Source organism: Erpetoichthys calabaricus, chromosome 12 (assembly GCF_900747795.2).
Source record: "Erpetoichthys calabaricus chromosome 12, fErpCal1.3, whole genome shotgun sequence".
NCBI lineage: Eukaryota > Metazoa > Chordata > Cladistia > Polypteriformes > Polypteridae > Erpetoichthys > Erpetoichthys calabaricus.
This window is the reverse complement of record NC_041405.2, coordinates 120,297,432-120,311,572: the sequence shown is the minus strand read 5'-3', so window position 1 is coordinate 120,311,572 and position 14,141 is coordinate 120,297,432. Positions and strand designations below refer to the sequence as shown.

Below are 14,141 nucleotides of genomic sequence, written 5' to 3'. Positions count from 1 at the left end.
CCCTCCTCTTCTGTGCACGTCTGGGTGCGCGCGCGTGTGTCTTGTTTGGGTTTTCGGACTCGTTTTTGAAGTGTCAACATTGGTGTCTGTAAACACAAAAGAAAAGTGGCGAGCGAAGCTGAAAAGAGTGCGGGGCTCGAGACCACTGGGCTTCAGTGACCCGACACGGGCTCTAGAGCACCCGCAGCAAGCCGCATACTGGTGGATCCTGGACACCTGGAGGTGGTGGTGTGGAACACACTGGCACCCCGCAGAGTCCCGAGCCTTTCTTTTTGTTAGTAGTGTTTTTCCTAATTATTCCCGGGAATCGGCCATGCAGCGCTGGATAAAGACCATGGTAGGCGACTGCTCTATAGTGTTGTACTTTGAATTAAATGCGCGCATGCTGCGGACGCTCCAGATGTGTAAAGTTCCTGCCGTTGTTGTGTCCTATTCATTGACACTGAAAGGATTTTTTTAGTTAATCCTTGGGGGTATTTGCATAACAGTAGAAATCGCATGGGAGCAATCGCACGTGAATATTCGATTCATCTGGGTATGCATTTGAAAATGTTAATTGTATACTATTTATTATGCCCTGATTTGAGTATAGATGCCAAATTAAGGCTCCGATCAAAGTGTTGCGCCTCGATTTTGATTCGCAAGTAATCCTTGCATGGGCATGCCGGTTGATGCGCTCCACGGACAGGGGGTCGAGTGCCGGTCTGCTATACAAGGTACTTGCTGTTAAAGACGTGCCGATATTTCTGGACCCTTTTCGCAGTCGCTTGGCCTGCCGGCACTTTCATTTGATTTATTTTACAATTAGAAGAATGTGACGACAGAGTCCGTCAGCGCACGCACAAATTGTACCGGGGAAATGACATGCAAATTGCCCGTGATGATTCTTTAAATAATGATGCAGTCATCAAAGAGTGAATTTGTAATCAATCAGAAATCCTTGGTCGCACTGAACGATTGGCACCAAGGTGCTGCAGCGGCTGCCTTGTGTGCCTGTGCATGATTTGGCGAGGCGGTCCTCTTTGTAGCGAAGAGTGGCAGAAGGTATCGCCTCGTCTGAGGTGTTTCCCTGTGTTGCTCTAGATTAGATCATTCGCTTTTAGAATCCTCTAGCGGAGATTAAAGGTTTTGAAGTTACACTCTGCATGCAGCGTCGGTAATCGCAGTCCTTCTGTTCTCCTCTGAGACACCTTCTGAAACTGGGGATCGAGCGAATCCCTTAGGACACCCCGCCGTCACTGTCCCACTAAGTGGCCGGGCTCGGCGCCCAGGACTCGCGACTTTATCTCGTCCCTTTCACTCTCTGCTAAGTGTTACAATCATTCTAAGACAGCGGCATATTAGGATCTTTATTTTTAGCTTTACTTTTCAAACATGTGGAAAAGTGTGACATTTTCGCACCCTTTGCCGTTATCTCCTATTTTTAGTAAAGAATCTAGCACACATTTACACCACATTATTAGAAAGTCGGGGCAGGGAATGGTGGTGCAAACTCGGCGCACCCAACATTGTCTGCGTTTTGCCCTCGTCTTTTCTATTCCTTTGTGAAAATTTCTTTAACAATTGTATAGTGGCTCCTGCACTCAGCCGAAAAGGCTTTCTCAGGAAGGATACAATATCCTTATGAGGTTTGTAAAGGTAATATAAACCTCTCTATAGCATTTAAGTTTTCTTCTTTCCTTTTTGCGTAAGGAATGTCTTTTAAGAGTTTAAATAAATAGCCTTCAATGTATCCTTCTATTGAGCAAGGCTTTGAAATGATCCGGTAGGCAAACTCAAGTGTTATTTTTATAACATGGCTTCCCTTAATCGTATTTAAAACGTTTGCTTCATTAGCAGCTTTTTCCTTGCCTTTTTATTATGCATAACAGCTTTTTTTGCACCTTTTTGAAAACCATATATTTTTGCAACTCCTGTTCCAATTAATTCACATACAGATCTAGTATTAGAAGTTGAATTTACGACCTTGTGGTTGCAGATAAACCACTTTAACCACTACAACTAAAAAAAAAAAGTCCTGTGAAGTTTTATGTGGGTGCTTCCTGGCGGCTCTCCATCTAGGAGCATATGATATGTAGTATTGTGAAAGGTGCTCTATTTACTTTTATTTATTTATTTATTTTTACAGCTTTTAAAAATCAGTAGTAATCTCCAAGGATTATTTTTATGCAGAGCTATTCATTATTTTTTTTCTGGTCTGTCACTCAGTACAAAGACCATGCTGTTACATCATCCCGTTGTACCCTACACATTAGTGGTGGTGAAGTGGCTCCCCACTCAATGGAGCACTTTAACTATCTATCTATCTATCTATCTATCTATCTATCTATCTATCTATCTATCTATCTATCTATCTATCTATCTATCTATCTATCTATCTATCTATCTATCTATCTATCTATCTATCCATTAAGTCCTGCTCTATTAACTCACGAAGCAGGGTCCATTCCTTGAGCTTAGGGCTACCATGAGGGTGTGATGGTTCACTCGATGGGTAAAGTCCTCCTAAGTATATGAGCAGTGCCAAGGAGGATTGATCTTTTGGACCTCTTTTGATATCACCAGGTTTTTTGTTGGTGTAGTTTTCCATCCCTTTCTTGATCAGCCCAAGAACACCTATTACCATTGGTATTATTGTACTTTTCATATCCTACATTTTCTTGCTTTCAATTTCTAGATCTTTTTATTTGGAGAGTTTTTCTATAGTTTTTAGGGAGGTGTTTCTTTCAGTGGGGACAGACATGTTGATGAGCAGACAAGATCTCTTCTTTTTGTCTGTCACTACTATATTGGGTCTGTTAGTCTCAATTTGTTTATCAGTTTGTATTGGCATATCCCATAATATAGTCGCCTCATCATTTTCAGCTACCGTTGACAGCTTGTGTTTGTAACATTTGCCTTTGACTTGGATTTTATAGTGCTTTGCATATTGTTCAATGGAGATATGCTGTTGCTTTGTTATGTCTTTGTATGTATTCCGTTTTTGCCAATTCTGAGCACCCAGAGACATTTGTATTATTATTATTATTATTATTTATTATTATATACACACTTTTATGGCTAATGCATGGGCTCTAATGGATAAGGAGCTGGACTGGAATCCAGCAGGTTTCAGGTTGTGTTCTTCTTAGCAAGTTAATCAGCTTGTGGATGTTCCGTAGTACCCCGATGTTAACAGTTACTCCCGGATTTTCCTTCAATTACTTTTTGTAGTTTAGGCATCCTTCTCACATCATGCTTCACTCCTTATATTTACTGCGTTGGCCCACCAGCTCCATCAATGGGCCCTTTTTCATTGAGCAATTCTCTGCCTTTTCCTCCAGAGGCTTAAAGCACCATGGCTTGTGTCTTCTCCCTTACTAATTTAAATGGACTTGAGTTCCTCTGCTTGTCATAAAGGAAAACTTAATGTGGCTGTCATGTGGAGGAGTGTCTGGCTGAGAAATAACTAAATGAACTCTGCTTATGTGTGATTTAGGTGCATAGAATGTGTGCCTTTAAGTTGTATTTATTGTACATTTCAATCGCAAGAAAACAAAATGACATGAATAATATACAATTTATCATTGTCATTTTTAAAGTTGTACATCTGGATTCTTAAATGGCTGAAGCTATTCCCATAGAGTATACTGTATTATATAAGAAACACAGTCTTAATATGAAGATTTACAGTCAAAATCTGTAACTTTTGTAGCTCATGATGATTTTAAAGCATCCCCATGTGATTTTTATTCTGGAGACTGTATTAATTTCACTTTTCCTCCTTTATCACAAAAATACCTTAATAACGGTAAATGAAAGACTTACATGTAGCCAGAGCATTTGAACACTTACCTACAAGAGGTGGTAAACTTTCTTGGCCAAGGGGGATTGTCTGGAGGCTGTCTAAGTGGTCCGCTGCTACAGATGATGAAATGGGGATGGAGGATGAATTGCAGGAAATGCAAACAAATGTGAACAGGAATTTAGGAGATCGAAATAGCTGAGCTTGAGTTGATTGATTATCATTTGTTTTTCTCATTAAACAATTTAACTTGTGCCTATTACCTAATACAAATGGTTTTTAAAGCCAAATGTTAAATTAAATAAAGGCAATATTAGTGTGAAACTCAGTAAAAGGACAACAACTCAACATGCTGGGGATTTTATAATGAGAATTCAGCATTAAGTGTTAGATAGCATCTGTTTATTTTATTTTTACTTCTTTATTTATCATCTTACTCTTCTTATAAGGTTACTCTGCCGTAAGGTTTTTTTTTTTTTTTTTTTTTACATATCAGCCTATATATATATTTATTTAAAACGTAACACATGAAAAGACTACACTTACTACCCAGTTGTATGCATTAAAATTGTATTTCTCTTTAATTTCCTATTTAGAATGAAAGCAATCATTTTTGATGGTACAACATGCTATGTGCTGTGTCCATCATACTACTACTAATAATAATAACAATAATGTCATACCTGCTTAGTACAACTGTAGAACCATAGATGATGCAGTATAAAGTTTAAGTTTGTTGCAAGTATACATAAATTCCAAATTGCTTCAATGATGTTGAAGGTGGCACGGTGGCTCAGTGGTTAGCACTCCTTCCTCCTCTGCGATCACATTGCTCTCGGTATCCTAATCAAGCATGTAACTCTCTGCTCAGTTTTACAATTCTGTATATCTTTAGGAGTCATTTTACTAAAACTGCTTTAGTTATGGACTGGTGTCCCATCAAGGGTTGGCACTTATCTTGTGCTCGTGCTGCCATCATGAGCTTAGGTACGCCACAACACATGATTGGATAGGCAGGTGGGAATAAGAATATGAATAACTGAACAAACAGACACTTTAATAATAGCTTGACTTAATAATACAAGAGATGAAGCATTTAGCAGCTGTAGCATTTAAAATGTTATAGTGTTAAAGAGAATATGAAAACAATCTTTCTAATACAGTAGTGTTGTTGTGTCTTCTAAAGAATAGACCAGTGCAGAATGTTGTAGTAAATTAGAATGCATAATGATGGATATGTCAGGAGGGAAAGAGCAGCAAACTAGAGTAATGCCAAAGATGAAATAACCACTAACTGACCCCATCATGCCATTCTATTAGAGAGGTTACTACACACTAGCTCTGCTCTCACCGTCCACATTTCAGAAAGCAGGGCTGTGTTGACTAAGCAAACATCACAAAAAAACATCTTGAACATCTTTATTACACTGTAACCTTAATCTAAGAAGCACTCCCAAGATGTCAGAGCTGACATATTCCAAAATTAACGGAGGTCGTTCAACCAACAAATAAAATCTTTCAGGCATGGAGTCTTAATATAATAAATAAACAGTAGGGCCATCCACTCTGGCAAGATCTAGACCTCACACCCATTGATGGCCCTTAGTCTATGGTCCCTATGAGCCACTTTCACTAGTGTTTCTCTAATGTGTAGTTACTTCTCTGATTGGACATTTGACAGAAGGTCCTCCTGGGGATGTAGTCCTTCCATCAAACAGAAATGTAATTTCTTAGTCACATCATTAATTCCACGTACCATGGAGTAAGTCCTTGGCAGTTGTAAGCGAGTCTGGCAGCAGCATATGGTTATGAGCGCAGCACGTAATGTCAGTGTCAAATTAGCCAAATGCCACTTCAGTTTTCTGCTGTATAACAAACAAATCCGCTAATACTGGTGTGTCTATGAGAGTTTCTGCCTTATTTCATTTGTGCTTGTGTCAGATTCAAAAATTGATGAGAAGAAGTTAAGGATCGCATGTATATATGGCATTGTAGATATTTATGCATAGGTATGATCACAATCTGATATTTGGGTGATTACCTACCAGGTAACGCGTGTGGTTGGTGAGCCAGCCAGCAGACATCTGCCAAGTCCTGTCAGCTGCGAGAAGCAGATCATAGACATGCTATATAGTACCCGCCAACATCTGGGGTTTGATTCCCGCAAGGGAAGCAAAAGTGCTTACACCTGATGAACCCCAGAAAGGGCGAAACACATATTGTCTACTCTTTGTATCATTTGGCAGGTACTATATAACATGTCTATGATCTGCTTCTTGCAAGCGTTATCTTCTAGGTAATCTCCCAAGTATCAGATTGTGATCAGACCTATGCATGTTGTACTCCAATCTACACTCTGCCGTGCTGTAACGTCTGCCGCTGACCGCCGAGGTTCGATCCCCACAAGAGGAAGCAAAAATGTGTACACCTGATGAGCCACAATTAGGGTGAAACACGTGTTGTGCACTCTTTGTATCATTTGGCAGGAATATTATATATATATTAACTGTCCCCCACGTAGTAGTGAAACAGGACAAACTTTAAAAAAATCAATAAACAAACCGGTATTGCTAGCTAAGTGGAGGTAAGGTACACTTCAAAACGCAGAGGTAGACCGACTCCATACTCCTGACTTCAACGCTTCCCTCTCCCCTCAGCTCGCAGCCTCTGTCTCAGATTAGTATGAATATATCGCTCCTGCAAGGGAACTATGATTCTTAGCGTGATGATAGAAGTCGCAAAATCAACCAGAATGTTCAAGCAAATTATAGAAAGAAACCCGATCTAAATCCGCTAGTTCTCAGTAGTTCTCTTGTTCGCTAGCTAAGTGGAGGTAAGGAACACCCCAAGGCTGAAGCGCGAGCAAGGAGGGCCCCAGCCCGCTGCGTGTCTCTCGGATTCGTGCAAATAAATCGGTACTGCAAGCGAATACTTAGCGCGATGAGAAAGTCACAGAATCAACTGGAATGTTCAAAACAAATTATAGTAAAAAACCCGATCTAAATCTGTTAAGTAGTTATGTTGTTAAAAGCAGAAAGACGGACATACATTGGATTTATGTATATGTATATATAATATGTATATATAGGGTGGTCCAGATCTATCTTTGCAATTATTGCATTGCATTGCTTAAAAATTGCATAGTTAGATGTGGAACACCCTGTATGTGTGTATATATATATATATATATATATATATATATATATATATATATATATATATATATATATATATATATATATATATATATATATATATATGTATATATATACAGTATATATGTATGTGTGTGTGTGTATATGTGTGTATTTACAGTACATATGTTACACATATACGGTGTGCAAATAATTAGCTGTAAGGTATATTTAGCAAATAATAAAAACTCAGTTATTCATTTGAGAATCCAGTAATCTTGCCATTCCAGAACATTAAGCATAAATGCAGACAAAGGAGACTCTCCTGTGTCTTGTGCTACTGGATACCTTTTGAGGGGACATTTTCCCATTATATTTTGGTTGTGTCTTTATTCTTTGACATCTTCTTTCCCTTATTCTTTCTGCAGTTGATCAGTTAACAAGATCTTTAGCAGATGGCACAGTGTCCACACTGTTTGCTCTTCAATAGAGATTTCCTGCTGTGGCTGAAGGTGTGAAAATATTTGCTCTGAAGCATCACCTCTCAGTCACGCCTGCCTTGCACATTACGCTGCTTGGCTAATGAATTCTTTGAAGAGATGTTTTAGAAGACATTAGTGTGCATGCTGGAGCCTCTCTTATCCTATCTAGGTTTCCTGTGAGGATTTCAGGATTTGGAGTTATGGGTTTGTCAGCATGCAGACTCGACCTGTGCTTCCTGTTGATGAGCTGTTGTACTTTTACATTTGAAAAAGTTTAACAAAAAAAGTCGAGTGATAAGAACTAATGAACACCCCCATCATTGGCTTCTTTCTTCCTGCGATGCCCACAACACGAGATGAGCATTGTGCACGATAAGAGGGTCTGTACTTAAAATATTTAGGTAGTTTGTTCTTGAGTGTTTTTTTTTTTGTTCTTTCACTCGTGTTCTGGTTACAGCAGCTTTGGAATTTAGCAGCACTGGCCTTGTGTTTGTTTACTTTATCCTACATCCTTCCTGTTAAGCTGAAATAAGCAGCGTATTTATATCGTAGACTAAAAAAGCAGCATAATCAGCGTTCATGAACTTTAAAGGGTTATCTAAGCGAATACACTATTTGGCATTTGAGTAACTGCAATACCAAATCACTTTTCACAGAGTTCAAAGCCCTCCAACTCCAGTGCCCATGTGACACTTTCAAATTTTTTTGTGAAAAATGTATAGCAACATTAATCATTTTGTGCATACTGTAAGAAGTGACCAATCTGGAAACAACAGGAACTGAACAGAAAAGATGTGTAAAGGAAGGCCACAAAATGGCATCTGTCATAACCAATAAATTAGGACCCAGTGATATTTTAACTGAGATTCTTTGTCTGAGGCAGTAGTATTCGTCACTGTCATATCAAGCAGCTTTCCCCTTTCCTCTGCGTCCAGATAAAGGAGTTCTGAAACTCTCCCATATTTGGGCTGCTGTTCTCTTCTCCTCAACAAATGAAGCAGTTCTCAGAGTGACAAACACACACGTTTTGCCTCCAGCAGCCACCTAATAAAAGCACCAAAAAGTACATGGAAGTCAAAATAAGAATCAAACCCGAGCTTGAGCTTGTCTGTAAATAAAGGAGGTGGTCTTAAAAGGCACGATAGGGTCCAAGTCAGTGCACTGAAAATCTTGCGTGGGTGCTGTGTGCCGGGGTGGCAGTGTACCATCACATTTTCATCCTCATATCTTCTTCAAGTGCTTATCTTATGGTGACTTTGAAGAAGCAGGGAAGAATCTGTCTTTTATATAGTAAAGCAATTAGATTTAATAGCCATATAACATTAGGAACAAGAACAAGCCTTATGAGTGGGCTTCTGTGTGTTTTTCCCATTACAATCAAGAATAGTAATATATGTGCATCTGCTGTATATGTAAAATATAAATAAAAACACTGCTGTGATAATGTAATTGTGCCTTTTCTATTTTTTGTCTTCCCATTCTAACTAAAAAGAAAGAACTGTGACTGTTTTATATTACCCTGGACCCCATTATTACTAAGTTATTTGATATTCATCTTTACTCTGTGCTTTATTATGGATCAAAGTTTCTAAGACACATTGAACATTTTCAACTATACTTTTGATTATTTTGGCCAAAATGTGAGTATTCCGCACAACAATGTCAATCCAACTAGCGTAAGTGATTGTTTGAGAATGACATGCACAGCTTGGACTGCAAAGTTGTTGTCTCCTCAATGACATTAGCTGAATTTAGTCGGTGATGAGGACAACACCACGGCCACATTTAAAGGGCTCTCATCAGCGCAGATTCCACAGGCGGTATGAAAACAAAACAAGCCATAAAATATTGTGGGTAATTTCAGGAAACCTCAGAAGACAGGGTAATGGAATCAAATTGCAGCTACTAAAACCAGAATTAGTTAACCAAATAACCCATCAGTGCAAATCAAGAATATTCCAGTAGCAATTTTAGAGTTATTTCTCGATGCATTGCGGCCCAAATCAGCAGTGTTCTTCAAACACATCAGCTTCATTTTAGGTTTTCTATGGAAGCAGTGCTATCTTCTGTTTTATCAAGTGAAAATAATAGAACTATAGACTTTGCAGAAAGAAATTAATCATTTTGTTTTCAGTCCATGTAGTGCGAACTTTCAAACCCAAATTAATGAAAATTTAAAAAAAATGTGAAATTTTTTTACCAGTGTTTCCTAGAGGTACATCCTGTTTGTTAAAATTGCAAATATACATGACACACACACACAGTATGTATAATATAGCAGGCATATATAAATATATACATTTGTGTGTGGTGATTTAGTCCGGACTAATCATGATTTAGTCAGTGTGACTCAATGGAGTTATTAACCCCCGTTATTTTTAGCTTCAGCCAGGGAGATTCCAGCCAATCCCAGTAGACCTGATTTGCACTTGCAGTTAAATTTTAAGCTCAAAGTGCTACTATTAATTACATATTACAGAATACAGATGCTGTGAACAGGAAGAGCTGGTCGGTCACATTCAGTGTGGTCAGGTATTAAAATTTTACTGCTTGCTGCTTATCTAGTAAACTTGGATGACAAAGAAGGATGTCTTTTTTTTCTTAGTTTTTATCAGGATTAAAGTAATGTTTGTGTATAGATATTCCAGGGTGGTGTAGTGGTTAGCTTTGCTGTGGACCAGTGTTTGATTCATAGCCCAGTTGCTGTTTCTTCTGGTGGCACAATGTTTACTGCTGCTGCTGCATTTTGATTCAAGCCCCAGTCCCTCTAGGTATGGCACTGTATATTTCTATGTCGCTTTTCTGGGTGGTTTTGTTTTCTCCCACGTCATAAAAATGAGCAGCTCAGTTGGATTGCAACTCTCAGTATGGACTATATGAGTGAGGGTGATGTCCCATCCAGGGTTGGTTTCTGCCTCGTTTCTGATGTTGCTTGATTAGGCTGTGACTAGACAAAAACAGGTTCAGGTAATAAAGTGATGGACCTTATGATAATGTTTAATAAACAGCCTGTATTACTTACATAATGTGTGACATGTAATGCAAAGATCTGTTGATTTTCAAATTTGTCGTTGCATGCTGAGGCTTGTAGGAGCCAAAACTGAACACAGGAACAAAGGCTAAAATTGAGGAATGAGCCTGTATTAAAATATTCAACAAAATTAATTTGGCAGTCTTCAGCAACTTTAAAAACAAAGAATTAGTTATCTTGGGAAACACCCTTGTCTATATTTGACACTGATTGGTTTATTTTTTGTTTATTGTCCTGATGTAAGAGTCTGAGTTGTAAAAAAAAAGTCTGTTTCAAGTTTCCTTAGATCTTTTGACAAGCCTGAAGTGGAAAATAAGAAAATCAGTCTATGTTTCACTGTGATGAAACAGTCAGAATTATTTCCAGCTTAATAACTGTCCGGTATAAAAGAGAGTTCTTCTCCTGTCAATGTCAATTCCTTTGATGAAAAATACCAAACCCAAATTCCTCTTAAGGTTCTAACACACCCTTTGCACGACTGTGTGTGCAGCAAATCATAATCACTGCTTAGTCTTCAGACAAAGCGTGCAATCATGCCCACGCATCCATGAAACCTGCTCATTAGAGCACAGCTACCTTTGACAACTTCAGAGGCACTTATGAAAATATTACTCATAAATAATATTTACATGAATACCACCTTAATTAATCAGCGTGCAATGTTTTCAGATTCTTTACACTTGATCCGTGAAGCAAAATAGAGTTTGACGTAACCTTCACTTCACTTACCTATGAAGAGCACCTGGGAAAAAGAATTAGTAAAGGAAGGAGTTTCGAGGAGTTATCTTCACGGCATCTGTTATGTGGCGTGTACTGGAAGAGTGACGTCCTAGTGACAAATTAGCAGTCTGTAATCTAGACATGCAGCACCACATGCTAATTGGGGTGAATTTTCTTCTTTTCTTTCTTTTAAATTTTGCTTGAAGCTGTCAAAATTATATCGAACACTGGAATGCAGTGGTTCAGCACTCACTTAGCATAAGGTGGCAGAACAGGAGATACTTGAAGACTGAAATGCTGCTGTCAGTTAACCTTATAAAAAAATCACACGTTTATACCAACTGAAAAATACAAAGTATATGATATATCGAAATTATAGTCGCCAGTTTAGGGAACTTTATACTTTAGTGCATTGACAAAATGCACCTTACAAATACTGTTCCTTAAATATGACATGCATAAACACATTTCTTACTACATGCTAATAGATAGTACCTTTCCAACTCTTCCTGTCATTTATTATCTTCTGTACAACCTACACATTCTAGTTGCATTATAGTGATAGGGGGGCAGTGTTTCCGTTGGAAACTCTTTATTAGTGGGTGGCCTTGGTTTCTCTTAGAGAGGTAGCCTCCATAAACAAATAAACGTATAATACAAAGAATGTCATTTTACAAAAAAAGACATACATTGTATACAGTAATCCCTCCTCCATCGCGGGGGTTGCGTTCCAGAGCCACCCGCGAAATAAGAAAATCCGCAAAGTAGAAACTATATGTTTATATGGTTATTTTTATATTGTCATGCTTGGGTCACAGATTTGCGCAGAAACACAGGAGGTTGTAGAGAGACAGGAACGTTATTCAAACACTGCAAACAAACATTTGTCTCTTTTTCAAAAGTTTAAACTGTGCTCCATGACAAGACAGAGATGACAGTTCTGTCTCACAATTAAAAGAATGCAAACATATCTTCCTCTTCAAATGAGTGCGTGTCAGGAGCACAGAATGTCACATAGATAGAGAAAACAATCTCTAGCAAACAAATCAATGGTGCTGTTTGGCTTTTAAGTATGCGAAGCACCGCGGCACAAAGCTGTTGAAGGCGGCAGCTCACACCCCCTCCGTCAGGAGCAGAGAGAGAGAGAGACAGAGTTTGTTTTTCAGTCAAAAATCAATACGTGCCCTTCGAGCTTTTAAGTATGCGAAGCACTGTGCAGCATGTCGTTTCAGGAAGCAGCTGCACAAAAGATAGCAACGTGAAGATAATCTTTCAGCATTTTTAGACGAGCGTCCGTATCGTCTAGGTGTGCGAACAGCCCCCCTGCTCAATCCCCATACGTCAGGATCACAGATAGTCAGCGCAAGAGAGAGAGAAAAGTAAGCAATCTAGCTTCTCAGCCATCTGCCAATAGCGTCCCTTGTATGAATTCAACTGGGCAAACCAACTGAGGAAGCATGTACCAGAAATTAAAAGACCCATTGTCCGCAGATATCCGCGAACCAGCAAAAAATCTACGATATATATTTAAATATGCTTACATATAAAATCCGCGATGGAGTGAAGCCGCGAAAGGCGAAGCGCGATATAGCGAGGGATCACTGTACACATTTTAAATCAAGTCACATCCACAAAAAAAATTTCCCCCCAAAAAAGCTTACAGATTTTTAACTGAATCACATTTTCTAACTTGTTACAGCACAAAGAAGTTCAGAACACTGCTGTTTGCTTTGCATCAATAAGCAGAGGTGAAACCGACTGTATTGGCCTATAAAGTGAGAAAATGCTACAATTGGCAAACAGCCGACTGTTAGAAATAAGCCAGTATTTACTGTTGTGTTACTCCTGTGGCAAAAACATTTCCCATGATGCACCAGCAATAAAACTTAACCGGTAGAAAAATGTCTGAGGGCTCATTTTAGCGTTAGTGCAGGTGACACTAGAAATGCTGTTTGTAAACTCTGCTCTACAAAAACTTCACGAGGAAAGAGTGCGAGTAAAACAATGTGATCGCTCACCTCAAGGTAGGACATACTCAGGAAAACGACGAGTTTCTGAAAAGTCAGTCAGGAACGCTCCAGTTCAGGTGCTGACCAAAGATAACGGAACTCCGTCAATTGCGCAAACATTTCGTAGCAGAAGAAAATTCATTTCAGACAGTGCAAAACCTCAAAGGATCACAGTTGATGGTCAGTTATGGCAGATTTTTTTGTTATTAGTTATTAATAAAATAGCTATTGGAAATGTGTAACGGAGAGCAATTATGTTATAAAATGTATAAATCAGAGACTATACAGTTTGTTTATTAAGCTAATGTTAATGTTGCCTTCACTGAATTAAAGTGACTGACCAGTGAATTAAAATGAGAGCAGTTATTAAACTATTAAGCTCAGAGACGGTTTTTGTTTATTTGTATGCCAAGGTGGGAAGCAAGTCAGGAGTTCTTTAGCATTTGGCAGGCATTTAACAGTGTTGGCCTCAGTTAACTGAGCAGGTTGAAGACTGATTAACCTTTGGGATATTAAAAAATCACCAAATAAATTCTCCATTTTGAATCTCTTTCTGTGGGGCATCTGTTGGTGAAGAAAGATTCGCTAATCTTGACTTTGGTGACGATGCTGTGATCGTGGAGTCAATGGGGGCTCTGATCAGGGCTATCAAGAGACTGAGCGAGGAGTCTTGAGTCTCTGGGCTTGCGAGTGTCCTGGAGAAAAAACAAGATCCAGGCCTTCAATGACCTCTTGGGCACAGCTATCAGCAGTGTATCTGTCAGCGGAGAGAATGTCAACCTCGTCGAGAGGTTTGCTTACCACGGCAGTGACATTCGTTCCTCTGGTGACTCATCCTATGAAGTCAGTAGACTGATTGGGAGAGTATAGGGGGTCATGAAATCGCTGGAAAAGGGGTGTGTGGTGCTCCTGATATCTCTACAAAAGGATGAAAGTCCAAGTCTTTAGAGTCCTGTTGCTTCCTCTTTTGCTTTATGGTTG

At 39.0% G+C, this 14,141-nt stretch overlaps 1 protein-coding gene across 4 annotated transcripts in view; it reads left to right on the top strand.

Annotated features, from left to right (window-relative positions):
* mid2 (midline 2) overlaps positions 1-14,141 on the top strand; it is a 494,772-nt gene that overhangs the window by 164,533 nt on the left and 316,098 nt on the right. Inside the window, exon 1 of one of the 4 annotated variants that reach the window (XM_051935090.1) lies at positions 56-337. The exons of the other annotated variants lie outside the window; for them this stretch is intronic. The gene's annotated coding sequence lies outside the window, so the exon portion shown is untranslated. Of the gene's footprint in view, positions 1-55; positions 338-14,141 lie in introns of those variants that run through there. 4 annotated transcript variants of the gene reach the window in all.